The following is a 14,855-nucleotide window of genomic DNA, read 5'->3' as shown; positions in this document are numbered from 1 at the left end:
TTCTAGTGTGCTTTAGGCTGATTAAATTATATAATTAATCTTGGGCTGTTCTGTTATCTCGATCTTGAATCCCACGTCTGAGTGTTCGGCTAATAGTTACCGTAAATCGGTTGGTGGCAGCGAATTGTGCCAAGGATTATTGTGGGGAGGCCAGTGAGATTCGGGGAGATTTTATATATTCCGCCCGCGGAGGTCGGGGGAATATATACCTTACTCTCACCGGGGACCCTTCAATAATCGGCATAAGTAGTATAGCGGCCTCCCTGCTTATTGTCGGGCAATTCCATAATTGGCCTGACTATAAGAGGGGCGCTAGAGAGCGCGTCACGTGCTCTGTCTGTCGGTCGGGAGGTATAAAGGAGGGGTGACCCCCACTTGTTACCCCCCGATTGTGACGTACTGGTAGCCAGCGCGGGGGATTTCTGAGTGACCCCCCCGGTGGTTCCTGACAACCCCTTTAATGAAATAGTACGGGAACACCCCTCTTTAAAGGGCTGTTTCTATCAACACATCCAAATTAGTCATTTTCTGGCCTCTAAATTTCCTTCAAAGTCGAATCCTCTGTTACCTACAACAAAGGCTTTGGTATTTAAAAAGATAATTAAATCCAAAGGTATCTCCTCGATATACAAATGGCTCAATAACCCCCCCGAAGAGCAAAAATCTCCTTATATGAATAAATGGGACGTGGAGTTGAGTGTCTCTACCTCTCCTTCAAACTGGCACTCGGCATCAGCAAATATCCCAAAATATTCCAAGTGTATAAATCATCTGGAGCAACTGAAAAAAGTACACCTGCGATGGTATCGGTCCCCAGCCAACTTAGCACAGTTCCTCCCAAATTATTCGCCACATTGTTGGAAGGGCTGCCTCCAAAGGGGTACTCTTGGTCACTGCTGGTGGGCTTGTCCCAAGGTTTTCTCGTTCTGGTTGGAGGTGTTTGGCCTGATGGGTGAGCTGACAGGCAATCCTATTAATCCGAATCCAGGTCTGGCAGTGCTAAACGTGGGTATAGAGGAGTTCTCTTGGGAATCCAGGGGTTTATTAGTTCACATTCTAGTAGCTGCCAGATACTGCATAAATTTGCACTGGAAATCCCCAAAGACGCCTACATTAGTTGAACTATATAACCGAATTAATCTCCAATGCCAATACGAGTTCTGTCTGGCTCACTCCATCCGCGCCAGAAACAAAATACTTCAGATTTGGGACACGTGGCTAAACTCTGTATATGCATCCCCTGTCAGGCATCTGTTTCCAGGGCAAACTGTTGATAATTAAAAATGGGTCAATTAGGGTCAAAGAGAGTGTTACGCAGGGAGTTCACCCATACCACATGTCAATATTCAAGGTGTTTAAATCTCTGTTGTTGTTACTGCTCGGGCTACCCCGAAACGCCATCCAATTCCCTCTCTCCCCCCTCCCCCTCCCTGGTTGCCTCCTTGCAACCATCCATGGTTCTCCCCCTCTCCCCCACCTCTCTCTCCCCTCCCTTTTCTTATCTTCCTTTCTTACTCTCTGGTTCTGGTTGTTTGGAACCCTCGTTTTGAGGATTAAAGAGTAAATTGGTAGGTTGACTCTATACGTATTGGGTATTGATTAACCTAAAAAAAAAAAAGTTGCAACTTGCATCAGACATGATTGTTGGTGGTGTGACAGGAAATGTGAATCATAATCAAAGGTGATACTACCACATGTTAAAGCGTTGTTCTCTTTGTGTACTATTGCCAATGATACCTGAATTTCTCTTTTTTGTAATGTAACTTCCTACAATAAAAAATTGATTGGATTAAAAAAAAAAAAAAGCCATCAGGTCTCACAGCAGCTGTCAACCCGATAACTTTTAGACACCTTTTAAGAGTGCCTTTAACATTTTTTGAGTACCCAGCTGCTGGGAAATCTAGAGCCTGTAATCTCTTACCAGAGTTCACAGTCTCCAGGTGTCCCAACAACTGGGAACGCCAAGAAACTTAAAGGTTATTTTAAAGGCTCTTTTAAGGTTTCCAGGCCTCACAGTTGCCAGGAGATCCAGTGGCTGGAAGCTCCAGTAACCTTTAGGTTACTGGAGCTCTTAGCCACTGGGTCCCATGGCAGCTGTTAACCTGGTTACTTTAAGGGAGCCTTTAAAGAGAGCCTTTAATGTTCCTTGCGTTCCCAGTTGCTGGGACATCTGGACGCTGTGAACTCTGATAACATCAGTTTCCAGATGTTCCAGCAGCTACCAGAGGTCACAGCCTACAAATGTCCCAACAGCTGGGAACTCCAAGAAACTTAAAGGCTCCTTTAAGGTTTCCAGGCCTCACAGCTGCCGGGAGCATGAGTGGCTGTGAGCTGGTAACTTTAAGTTACCGGAGCTCACAGCCACTTGGTCTTGCAGCATCTGTGAACCCGGTAACTTTAAGGGAGCCTTTAACATTCCTTGAGTTCTCAGCTGCTAGAACATCTGGAAACTGATCTGTTACCAAAGTTAACAGCCTCCAGGTGTCCGAATAGCTGGGAACTCCAAGAGACTTAAAGGCTTTCTTAAGGTTTCTGATCCTCACAGCTGCCAAGTGACTTGGTGGCTGTGAGTTCCGGTAACCTTTAGGTTACCGGAGCTCACAGTTGTGGGTTCTTGTGGCAACTGTCAACCTGGTAACTTTAAGGAAAAATTGAATGGTCCTTGAGTTCTCAACTGGACATCTGGAGGCTTTTAACTCGTGCAATGGTTTATCTCTGCTGGGTGTCAATATATGGGGGACCATGTGACATTTTTCTTATTTATTTATTTTTACACTCTATTCGGAGACCCAGACAGCCTCTGTGAGGGCAGCCAATCAGATACAACAACACACCGGCAGACTAACTACAGCTAATCATAGACCCCAGCAGAGAGGGTGGGTGGGGAAACATTGTATCCTGTACTGATCCTGAGTGACAGCCTGTATTATATTCCACAGGTGTATTGATGTATGCGCATAGTGACTACACAAGCAGAATAGTAAGTTCAGCTCTGGAGTATAACACAAGATGTATCTGGATAAGTAATGTAATGTATGTGCACTGTGACTCCACCAGCAGAATAGTGAGTGCAGCTCTGGAGTATAATACAGGAGGTAACTCAGGATTAGCACAGGATAAGTAATGCAATGTATGTACACAGTGACTGCACCAGCAGAATAGTTTGTGCAGCTCTGCAGTATAATACAGGATGTAACTCAGGATCAGTACAGGATAAGTAATGTAATGTATATACACAGTGACTGCACCAGCAGAATAGTGAGTGCAGCTCTGGAGTATAATACAGGATGTAACTCAGGATCAGTAGAGTATACGTCATTTATATACACAGTGAGTCAAGTAGAAAATATGATAGTGAACTTATAAAGTACCGTAACTAATTTGTTTATGCAGTTGTAGTTCCTAAAACTATATTGGAAATAGCCATGATTGTGCCAAAATCAGGATACACTACTAGACTTTTTACACAGTTTTGTAATGTTGTAGTGTAGTTGGTAAAATATGTGTTCCTGGTAAATGCATTCTATGATAATTGCTGTACTATAGAATATAATACAGCGAGGGTGCGGCATGTTCTTTGGTCAGAACACTTTTCTTACTTACTTTGCTCTATCAAGTCATTTGAAGTTAATATAATCAATAAGTAAAAGACGCCTATTACTAAAACATCTAAGCGATGCCTGGAATGATTAGAGCCATTAATAATATGGAAATTACTTTAATGAAATCACTTACACAAGTCGCTAAAACTCAATTACAACGTCATAAGGAGGATTTATTGTGAACATAGTTTTCTATAACCAGACTGTCTTAGGTCATCTGAAATTTCTCTTTCAGGTTTCCAAAAAGTTTCTGGTCATCACATATGAGCACCGAGCCTCAGCTCGTGAATGTTAATCCAGAAGGTGAAAAAGATTGTCCAGGAATAAAAACAATTGCACTACTAATTTCTTAACAGACCCAACCTGTGGGTAGGTATGGTACATTTCTGGAATAAACCAGCATGTTTTTCAATCTCAAACTACCCCCTCTTTAAAGGCTTCTATTCAGAGTCAGCCTCATCTCTGTCTTTGTTTGGAATAAGTCAAATGTGAACATGCTCCGAAACCTGTAAATTTATCCTCATCTAATAATAGTTGGGGGTTGTTTAACTGGGCTTTTAGCTCATCAAAAGGCACGCATTCATTACGCCGGTTTTAAGGGTACTTTACACCCAACGATATCGCTAACGATATATCGTCGGGGTCACGGTGTTCGTGACGCACATCCGGCGCCGTTAGCGATATTGTTGTGTGTGACTAAAAGGAGTGATGATCAACGATCGCAAAAACGTCAAAAATCGTTGATCGGTGACACGTCGCTCCTTATCATAATATCGTTGGTGGTGCATGCCGCTGGTTGTTCGTCGATCCTGCGGCATCACACATCGCTATGTGTGACACCGCAGGAACGACGAACATCTCCTTGCCTGTGTCCACCGGCAATGAGGAAGAAAGGAGGTGGGCGGCATATTCCAGCTGCTCATCTCCGCCCCTCCTCTGCTATTGGGCAGCCGCTTAGTGATGCCGCTGTGACGCCGAATGAACCTCCCCCTTAAAGGAGAGATTGTTTGGTGTCTCCAGCGACGTCGCTAAGCAGGTATGTGCATGTGACGCTGCCATAGCAATATTGTTCGTTACGGCAGCGATCACCCCCATGACGAAACAGCGACGTGGGCGGGTGCTAGTGTGCATAACATCGCTAGCTATCGCTAGCGATGTCGCGGCGTGTAAAGCACCCTTTAGGGCATCAACATCTGAAGATGGTATGGTGAACATTGCAGTTAATCAGCATTAGCTAATAACCTGGAGCCTTCACATTCCGTTCAAGCAGTAGTACCCATCTTGGAGAAATATGAAGGCTGGCCTGTAAAGGTTTAAGTGCCTGAAGAAGTAAAGCAGTCTCAGCGCTTCAACAAGCTCTGTCGTGTTTCACTGTAGGTATCACTGAGCCACCACTATGCTTCACTGTAGCAATCTTTGAGCCAGAGGCTTCCAGTTCCATCATTGTATTCAGCGGTATCTGCGTCCTGAGGATGCAGATACCAGTGAAAGTGACAAGCTGAGCAAAGGGTAGGCACGTGGTCAGTGACACCTCTGTATCCAGTCCTTTGGATTTTTTGGTCCACACTGAAACAGCCAAAGAGCCGCATGTGTCTTGCAGGCTATATTTTCCCCAAGTCTGTGCTCGAACAAGGAGCTATAAACTCTTACCACTAGAAAACTGTCACAGAGGATTGTATACATACCTCCCAACTTTTGAAGAATAGAAGAGTGAAAGAACATGAAGCACGCTCCGCGTGCCCTGGCAATATTTTAGCCCTTAACTACCCCACAACTCACCCATTTACCAATTAATTCTAACCTGGTCACATTAAAAAGGTTCAGAAAGGGAAGGACAAACATTTAAAGGCTGTGTTCACATTACTGCTAAATCGTTTTGTTCTCCTGTCCGTTATAGGAGCAGAACAATGGAAAGCAGCTTGGGTTGATTTGTCAAACACACAGCAGAGTCCGTCTGTCCCCACGGACGATAATGGACTCCATCATCTTTCTGTCTAGGTGTACATCACATTTTAAACCCAAGTTCTTGTTTCTATCAGTCCACTCTCAGATACTGCCATCACCATACTTCACTATAGAAGCCATGTATTTAGAAAAATTAATTTAGAAAACTGCATGGTGCCTACAGAGAGACCTGTAGTGCCGATGTCATTATGTGCATGAGCCCTGCTGGTGTTGGGGAGCTACATATCATTGATGGTATCACAAATTCACAGAAGATGCCATCATTCCAGGCCCTTGGTAGACAAACATGTTTCCAACAAGGCAATGACCCAAAACACACATCTGATGCATTTCTTAAGAAGAACGGGGTGAAAGCGTCTCCTAATCTGAACCCAACCGGACACCTATGGGGGATTCTGAAGAGACAAGTTGTCATCACTCTCCATTCACCGTTCAGGCTCTGAAAGATTGATGGTGCAAAATGTCGTCAACTTTTTCATTCAAGGCCTAGTGAAAGACTTGGTGCCGTCCATCAAAATCATGAAGGTCGTATAAAATATTAGATGTAGTAGTTTATTATGTAGGGTGTAGTCATTTTTGCATCAACTAATCTGAGTAAAACTTGAGAATTTGTAAGTTATATTATTAACCCCTTCACGACCAACAACATACTGGTACATCATTGGTCATGTCGCGGTAATCACCGCCGGCTACTGTGGTGAGCTGGCGGTGATCCCTGCACGTCTGCTGATTTGAACAGCAGACGTGGGGCTATTAGATGCCACTTAGATTGCACTGTCAAAATGTGACAGCGCCATTTAAATAGTCGCAGCAGAAGGCCCCATGACGTGATTATGAGGAGCTAGTGGTTGCCATGGTAGCTTGGGGTCATGTAATTCAATGTATTTCATGTGAGAGTCGGGCAAAGTGCCTATTCTCACAGGAACGCTGCATTTCTGCTCATCACAGCTGTGCAACTTTGATCAACAGAAATGCACAAGCCATCAGACTGCTGATTCGTAAAGTCCCCTAGGGGGACTAGTAAAATAAATAAAAAATGTAAAAAAAATTATGAACACATAAAAAAATAAAAAAGTTCAAATCACCCCCATTCGGCCCATTGAAAATAAAACCGTTACATTTTTTTTTTTTAAATACACATATTTGGTATCGCCGCGTTCAGAAATGCCCAATCAGAATATAAAATGAATTAATCCGAATAGCGTGTGCAATGCAAGTCAATGGGGAAAACTCGCAAAGTAACTAGTAACCCGAATGCTGCACTTTTTGCTACTCAGACGAATAGTACGGCATTCAGGTTACTCGTTACTTTGCGAGTTTTTCCCCGTTGACTTGCATTGCACACGCTATTTGAAATGAGTACGTGAGTATTAGACAGTACTCGTTATGAGTATAGTGAGTACGAACAAATATTTAGGTACTCGCTCAACTCTGATTATTACCCTTACTACATTTATGTTATGGGTTAAAAAAAAGTGTATGACACACAGACTTGTCAAAATTTTACAGATTGTTCCTGTATTCAGTGAGATATTTATTAAAGTCATACTTTTCAAAGAGGGTGTACTCATTTATGCAAACATAGTGCTAGGGCCATATAAGTATGTTCTATATCATGTTCAGCCATATGTCCGCAGTGCTCTGCTGCATTGTGGACTTAGGCTGCTTTCACACCTCCGGTTTTTGCTAAGCGGCACAATCCGGCACTTTGCAGGAAAATCGCAACCGTTTTTTTTTTGCTGCCGGTTGCGATTTTCCTGCATAGACTTTAATTAGTGCCGCATTGTGCCGCATGGCCTTGCGTTCCGTCCGGTTTTTGCCGCATGCGGCAGATTTAGCCGATGCGGCGGCCGGATGGAACGTTGCCTGGCACGTTTTTTCGTGCGGCAAAAAAAAAACGCATCGCGCCGCATTCGGCCGATGCGGCGCATTTTTCAATGCATGCCTATGGCGGCTGGATGCGGCGCGATGCGGCAATAACCGCATCCGGCCGCCGCACGCGGTTTTTGCCACTGCGCATGCTCAGTAGCATGCCGCAAGCGGCAAAAACCGGACTGGCCGCAAAGGAAAAACTTATGCAAAAGATGCGGTGTTTTCACCGCATCCGTTGCATAGCTTGCACAGCCGGATTGAGCCGCAGAGCTCAAGCCGGATGTGTGAAAGTAGCCTCATAGAGAGCAGTCAGAGAGGACAGGCTTGTGTTCAGGCTGTAAGAGAACCAGGCCTCGTTGCCCATAGCGACCAATCACAGCACAGCTTTCACTTTACCTCAGCAGAGATGAAAGCTAATCCCTGGTTGCTGTGGGGGATCCAGTCAGTGCTGGTCAGTGAGGCGTCCACCACACACAGGTAGTCTTTTTTGTGACAACATTTATGGTATATAATATAATTTTGATGCTAAAAAAAATGAACGTGACTTATTGTTTCCATTTAGTAGCCAGAGGTGCTGAGGGCAATTCTTGTGTATAGTATAAAAGCAAGATTAGAAAATATGAGGAGACTGGGAAGCAGCCCCATCTTGTGTATCTTGTGGGAAACAACAGCTGTGAGGAGGCGCAGGCTCCATCATTTACTTCAGTTTCATGGTCATTAGTAAATCTATCAGGCTAAGAATGGGGAAAAATTACTTTTTATTGGTATTTTTACACAGTATTTCTGTAGAAAGCAAAAATCATGGTCTCCTATGAGCGGCTGGCATTCATGGGAGTGCCGTGTTGACCAGGGTCGGACTGAGTCTGAAATTTACCTATGGTATTTGGATGCACAGAGACCAATGCTTTCCCTGCCCCCGAGCCCCAGATAGGGACATCCATTACTAATATCACCCTGCCTGGAGGAAATCACGACTTACTACAAGAGCAACATTCCTAATAATCTCAATAATACCGCGATATAAGATTGAATAATAATAATACTACAATAATGATATTGCAAGATAACAGACAAATACCGACAAACCATAACTGAACATTACCACTATATACCATAGTGATATACCACCATACTGATCGTTATAGGGCTTGAGGATAAAGTGTATCTGACCTCAGACTTCTGAATCCTCACAGTGCGCAGTGATTTTACCACAAACATGCTTTTCCACATCTCTGGCCACATTTTTACTAAACGTACTCAGTTTTGCTAAATTCACTTGTATTGTGTGAGGCCGTGCACGTCTAGTCAGCATGTGACCGCATATATACAAATCATATACCGTACTTGTGGTCACATTGTCACCAATTCCCAGTGCTGGCATCGGAGAATCCTCACAGCACACTAGCATGTGAGGAGTCAGATCTCTGCAGTCACAGAGTCACTGCAGACTTTAACTTCAACCCCTTTAACCAAGACCACTGTACTACGACTGATATTACCACCATACAGTGACCATATTATGGTAATATCATAGTGCTCTGCAGACAATGTACAATGCAGGTTCTCACCAGTAATGTTCTCACTGATTATTGTCATTCATTTTCCTTTTACCTTTCGCCATGACCTCTTCTTCCATCCATAAGGCTGCTTTCACACTACGTTTTTTTAACAAGCGTCCTGAACGTTTTTTTGCAGCCAGAGCTGACCCAGTGCAAATACGTTGTAATTCCAAAGCATTTGCAATGGACACGCGTTGACATGCATTTGCGTGCGGTATAGTGAGGATCCAGCGACTTGCAGTATTGTAACATTTTTCAAAAACGCTACTTGTAGCATTTTTGAGCTGCGTCAAAATACTGTTTGTCACTGGATCCTGACTATACTGCACAAAAATACATGTGAACGCTGGCATGCTGATAGACAGGATCCTCTTGGGCGCAAACCAGCCTGGCGTGATCACAGAGTCTCTCTCTGTCTCTCTGTCTCTGTCGGTCGGGCTCTCTCTCTCCGTCTCTATCTCTCTCTGTTGGTCTCTCCCTCTCTGTCGGTCTATCTCTCTCTCTCGATCTCTCTCTGTCGGTCTCTATCTCTCTCTGTTGGTTGGTCTTTCCGTCTCACCCCCTCTCTCATACTCACCGATCACGGGCGTGGCACTGCACGGCTGTCACACTGCTCTGGTGGCTTCTCTTTTGAAAATGCCAGCCGCTCATAATTCCATCTCGTATTCGCTGCTTCACCCGCCCATCGTTGCGTATGGTTGGTTGCAGTCAGACACACCTCCACGCTGAGTGACAGCTGTCTCACTGCAACCAATCACAGCCGCTGATGGGCGGGTCTATCTGGTGCAGTACAATAAATAAATACTTAAAAATAACGGCGTGTGGTTCCACCTAATTTTCATACCAGCCAAAGTAAAGCCACACGGCTGAAGGCTGGTATTCTCAGGATGGGGAGCCCCACGTTATGGGGAGCCCACCAGCCAAAAAATATCAGCCAGCAGCTGCTCGGAATTGTCGCATCCATTAGTTGTGACAGTCTCGGGACTCTACCCGTCTCATCCCGAATTGCCCTGGTGCGGTGGCAATCGGGGTAATAAGGAGTTAATGGCAGCCCATAGCTGCCACTAAGTCCTAGGTTAATCATGTCAGACGTCTATGAGACACCCCCAATGATTAACCTGTAAGTGAAAGTAAATAAACACATACACCCAAAAAAATAAAAAAATCCTTTATTTGAAATAAAAGACAAAAAAACCCCACTCTCTTTCACCACTTTATTAAAATTCCCAAATACCCCTCCAGGTCCGGCGTAATCCACACGAGGTCCCACGACGCATGCAGCTCTGCTACATGAACATGACAGGAGTGGCAGTAGAACACTGCCGCTCCCTGTGAGCTCCATGAAGCAACTGAAGTGAGTCGCACTGTCAGCGGTGACATCACTCAGGTAGTGCCGGTGTGTGCGATGATAATGGGAGTGGTAGTGCCTGCGTGTGTGCGGTAACGACGGGTGTGGTAATGCCTGTGTGTGCGGTGATGAGGGGTGCGTTAGTGCCTGATTGTGTGCCATGATGATGGGTGCGGCAGTGTCGGTGTGTGTGCGTGCGGTTATGTCTCTCTCTCTCTCTCTCACTTCTCTCTCTTTCTCTCTCTCCCACTTTCTCTATCTTTCTCTCTCTTTCTTTCTCTCTCATGCGTTTGCATGCGTTTCTCTTTGGAAAAACAGGATCCGCTTTTGCAGCAAAAAAAACGTTCAGGACGCATGTTAAAAACACGTAGTGTGAAAGCAGCCTAACTCATCCCTGTAAAATGTAACACGCAGACATTTTTAATTTACTGCTCTTCTAGGACCCTCCTGACATTCCACCACCTCTACACAACCCACAAGTTGTGCTGTGTTATAATAAGTCCCCTGTGCCTGCTTTAATAATAATACACCTTGACACCTTATAATAAGGACCCCGAAACTACTTAAAATAATGAAAACATCCCCTGTGCCTTCTTCTTCTTTTTCTTCATCATCATCATCATCATCACCATATTATTATTATTATTATAATGCCTCATTGCTTCCCCTATAATGATAATGATCCCCCATTGTGCCTCTTTATAAGGCCGGAGTTCCACTTGCGTATAACTCATACGAATCTCTCATCGGTATCACCTGGCACGGCCGCACACTCTCCGGACACGAGCGCCTCAGCTGCATGGAAATACATGCAGCCGACCCGTTCCTGTCAGGAGAGTGTGTGGTCGTGCCGTGTGATACCGATGTGAGACACGCATGAGTCATACGCAAGTGGAACCGTACGCAAATAGTGACTCTCAGTGTTTATTGTAATAAAGTTGCTGAGCAGGGAGTACCTAGAAATAACAGGCGCCCCATTGAAGGCCTTCCATGTCACAGTCAAAGAAATATCTCCAAATTTTTTAAAAAAACAAAGAAGGATATGTATGGATATGTATTGCGGCACTTATGCAGCTATTTTGTCCCTAAGTGATATCACTCATTCTGATATCCCTTTCATGACTCACTTAAAGTATTATGCCCCCATATGGTATGACAACCCACACAGAATGATTGTCCCACAAATCCTACACAACGTACGATGCCCCACTGCACCAAACACAGTAAGATTGTCACCTCAGCCCCTAATGCAGTATTCACCACAGCCGCTAATATACAGTATGAGGTGTACCACAGACCCCCACATAGTAGGATGTCCACCACAGACCCTATATAAAGTATGTTGTCCACCAAAGCCCCCTATCAGTATAACCCCACAGCCCGCATACAGTATGATTTCCACCACAGCCACCCCACAGAGTATAATGTCCATCACGACCAAGCAACACAGTATAATGGTCGTCCCACAGCCACACAGTATGATAGATCCCCCACATACTATGAGGAACCCCCATAGCCTCAACACAGTATGAAAGTCCTCCTATAGGCCCCTATATAGTATGATTGTCCATGTGAAAGCCCCTTATAAAGCATGATGGTCCACCTCACAGCCCCTATATAGTATAATGGTTCCCCCAACAGCCCTTATATACTATGATGGTTCACTTCACAGCCCCTATATATGATGGTCAACCTCACAGCCCCTATATATTATGATGGACCACCTCACAGCCAGCCCCTATATAATATGATGGTTCACTTCACAGCCCCTATATAGTATGATGGTCCTCCTCACAGCCCCTATATAGTATGATGGTCCCCCTCATAGCACCTATATACTATGATGGTCCACCTCACAGCCCCTGTATACTATAATGCTTTACCTCACAACCCCTCTTATATGATGGTCCTCCTCACAGCCCCTATATACTATGATGCTTTACCTCACAGCCCCTCATATATGATTGTCCACCTTACAGCCCCTATATAGTATGATGGTCCACCTCACAGGCCCTATATAATATGAAGGTCCACGTCACAGCCCCTATATAGTATGATGGTCCTCCTCAAAGACCATACAAACTATGATGGTTTACCTCACAACCCCTCATATATGTTTGTCCACCTCACAGCTCCTATATAGTATGATGGTCCACCTCACAGGCCCTATATAATATGAAGGTCTACGTCACAGCCCCTATATAGTATGATGGTCCTCCTCAAAGACCATACAAACTATGATGGTCCTCCTCACAGCCCCTACAAACTATGATGGTTTACCTCACAGCCCCTCATATATGATAGTCCACCTCACAGCTCCTATATAGTATGGTGGTCCACGTGACACCCCCTGTATAGTATGATAGTCCTCATCATAGCCCCTATATACTGTAATGTTCCACCCTCACAGTGCCCTATATTATATGATGGTCCACCTCAGACCTCACAGCCCCCTATTATAGTATGATGGGGAGCAGTGCTATGTACTGTAAGTGACCATGACATATGGAATAGTAATAGTCTTGGGATTTCTTACAAAATCTATAATAATAATAGGATGTTCTCTATATGATTGTGTATTTTATTTGCTTGTAACATAAATATTTATTGGTTGTTTATATTGTGATTTTTGCTAATAAAGATGAGAAAGGATCCGCGCTGCAGGGCAGAAGTCACACCCAGCAGCACGTTGACTCAGTCACTTAAACCAAGGTGTAATATTGTATGTGAAATACAAGTTCTGCCCCCTGCTGGTCAAACAATGCTAAATTCCAAATATTTATACAGTGGGGAAAATAAGTATTTGATTCTCTGCCAATTTTGCAACTTTTCCCACCTACAAAGAATGGAGAGGTCTGTAATTTTTATCGTAGGTAACTTGAACTGTGACAGATAGAATAAAGAAAAATCCAGAAAATCACATTGTAGGATTTTTAAATAATTTGCATTTTTTTGCAATGAAATAAGTATTTGATACAATAGAAAAACAGAATATATTTATTTTTTCTTCATTCATTCATTCATTCATTCATTCATTCATAGTTGTAGCAGCCAGAACGTTCTCATTTTTATGTAAGCTTCATTATGTGACATCTGGCTTTTTTGTGTCTGTAATGCTATGTTCACACAGTGCATTTTTTGCATGTTTTTTCATTGGTTTTATGCAAATCAATAACTGCTTATTACAGTACCAGCAAAACCTATGAGAGTCCAGAAATCTCATGTACACGGATGTAGCCTCTTGTGCAAGATTCAAATATGGTATTTCAGTTGAGATTGCAGATCCAAGGATAGATTTAGGCTATGTGCACATGTTGCGTAATTACATGCAGTTACGCTGCGCTTTGTAGCGCAGTGTAACTGCATGCGTCCTGCGTCCTCTGCATAATCTATGGAGATTGTGCAGGGGCCGTGAGCACGTGACATCTTAGAGCGCAGCGCTTCGGCTGCTGCCCGAAGCGCGCGTTCTAAGAAGTGACATGTCACTTCTTCCGTGCGCTTTGCTGGCAGCCCCTGCCCTGTCTACGGCAGGAGCTGCAGGCAGAGCGCACGTTCTCTGCCGGCACCATGCGTTTCAGAACGGAGCTTTTCAGCTGCGCTCTGAAGCGCACCTTTTCGGTGCGGTGCAGAGCGCACATAGCCTTATTGACAGACAGGAATTAAACGTTTTGCAAATGAACAGAGGAAGTTATACTGGTAACAGTTAATCTTTAACACACAGGAACTCCTAGCTGGGGTGAGTGGAATGTCTGTCGTCACAGCTATTACAACAAATACTACACCAGGGATCTCAAACTCGGCTGGGTGTATGGGCCGCACAGAGGAAAAGAAATAATTTGGGGGGGCCGCATTCTTTGGAGGACAAAGTGACATTTTTATTGGTACCATATATATATATATATATATATATATATATATATATATATATAATTAGCAGTGCTATTTACCTGTGTTAATGATATCATTACCTAGTGACTGATTTGATAGAGTTGGAGCAACACTTTGTGTTGTTGCAGTTCCTGGGGTGGTGGTTGTTGCATACCTCCCAACCGTCCCGGATACAGCGGGACTATCACGCTTTACATTGTTTGTCCCGTTGCCACGGGCGGGACGGCCGTCTCCTGGGCTCCGCCCACCGACTCTCTCCCCGCCTCCCTGCTTTTCCCTCCTACCATCCTAACACGTGACGTGGCATAACACAGAGAGGAGCGCGCTGCCCGAAACTGCTCTGTGCTGCTGCTAAGCCTAAAGTATGTAGAATCTCCCCAGCGCTGATTCCCCTCCCCTCCCGGCCGGAGCCTCTCTGTGCGGTCGGCCGGCCGCCTGTCTGTGCGGTCGGCCGGCCGCCTCTCTGTGCGTGCGGCCGGCCGCCTGTCTGGGCGGTCGGCCGGCCGCCTGTCTGTGCGGTCGGCCGGCCGCCTCTCTGTGCGTGCGGCCGGCCGCCTCTCTGTGCGTGCGGCCGGCCGCCTCTCTGTGCGTGCGGCCGGCCGCCTGTCTGTGCGGACGGCC

General features: G+C 44.9%; 1 long non-coding RNA gene across 3 annotated transcripts in view; it reads left to right on the top strand.

Annotated features, from left to right (window-relative positions):
- The window catches only part of LOC142248955 (uncharacterized), a 447,867-nt gene that overhangs the window by 275,653 nt on the left and 157,359 nt on the right, over window positions 1-14,855 (top strand). For all 3 annotated transcript variants that reach the window (XR_012724968.1, XR_012724967.1, XR_012724966.1), the window contains one exon: window positions 3,838-3,971. This is a non-coding gene — a long non-coding RNA (uncharacterized LOC142248955). The remainder of the gene's footprint in view (window positions 1-3,837; window positions 3,972-14,855) is intronic.

Source organism: Anomaloglossus baeobatrachus, chromosome 8 (assembly GCF_048569485.1).
Source record: "Anomaloglossus baeobatrachus isolate aAnoBae1 chromosome 8, aAnoBae1.hap1, whole genome shotgun sequence".
In the NCBI taxonomy this organism is placed as follows: Eukaryota; Metazoa; Chordata; class Amphibia; order Anura; family Aromobatidae; genus Anomaloglossus; species Anomaloglossus baeobatrachus.
This window is presented reverse-complemented; position numbering and strand designations above follow the sequence as displayed.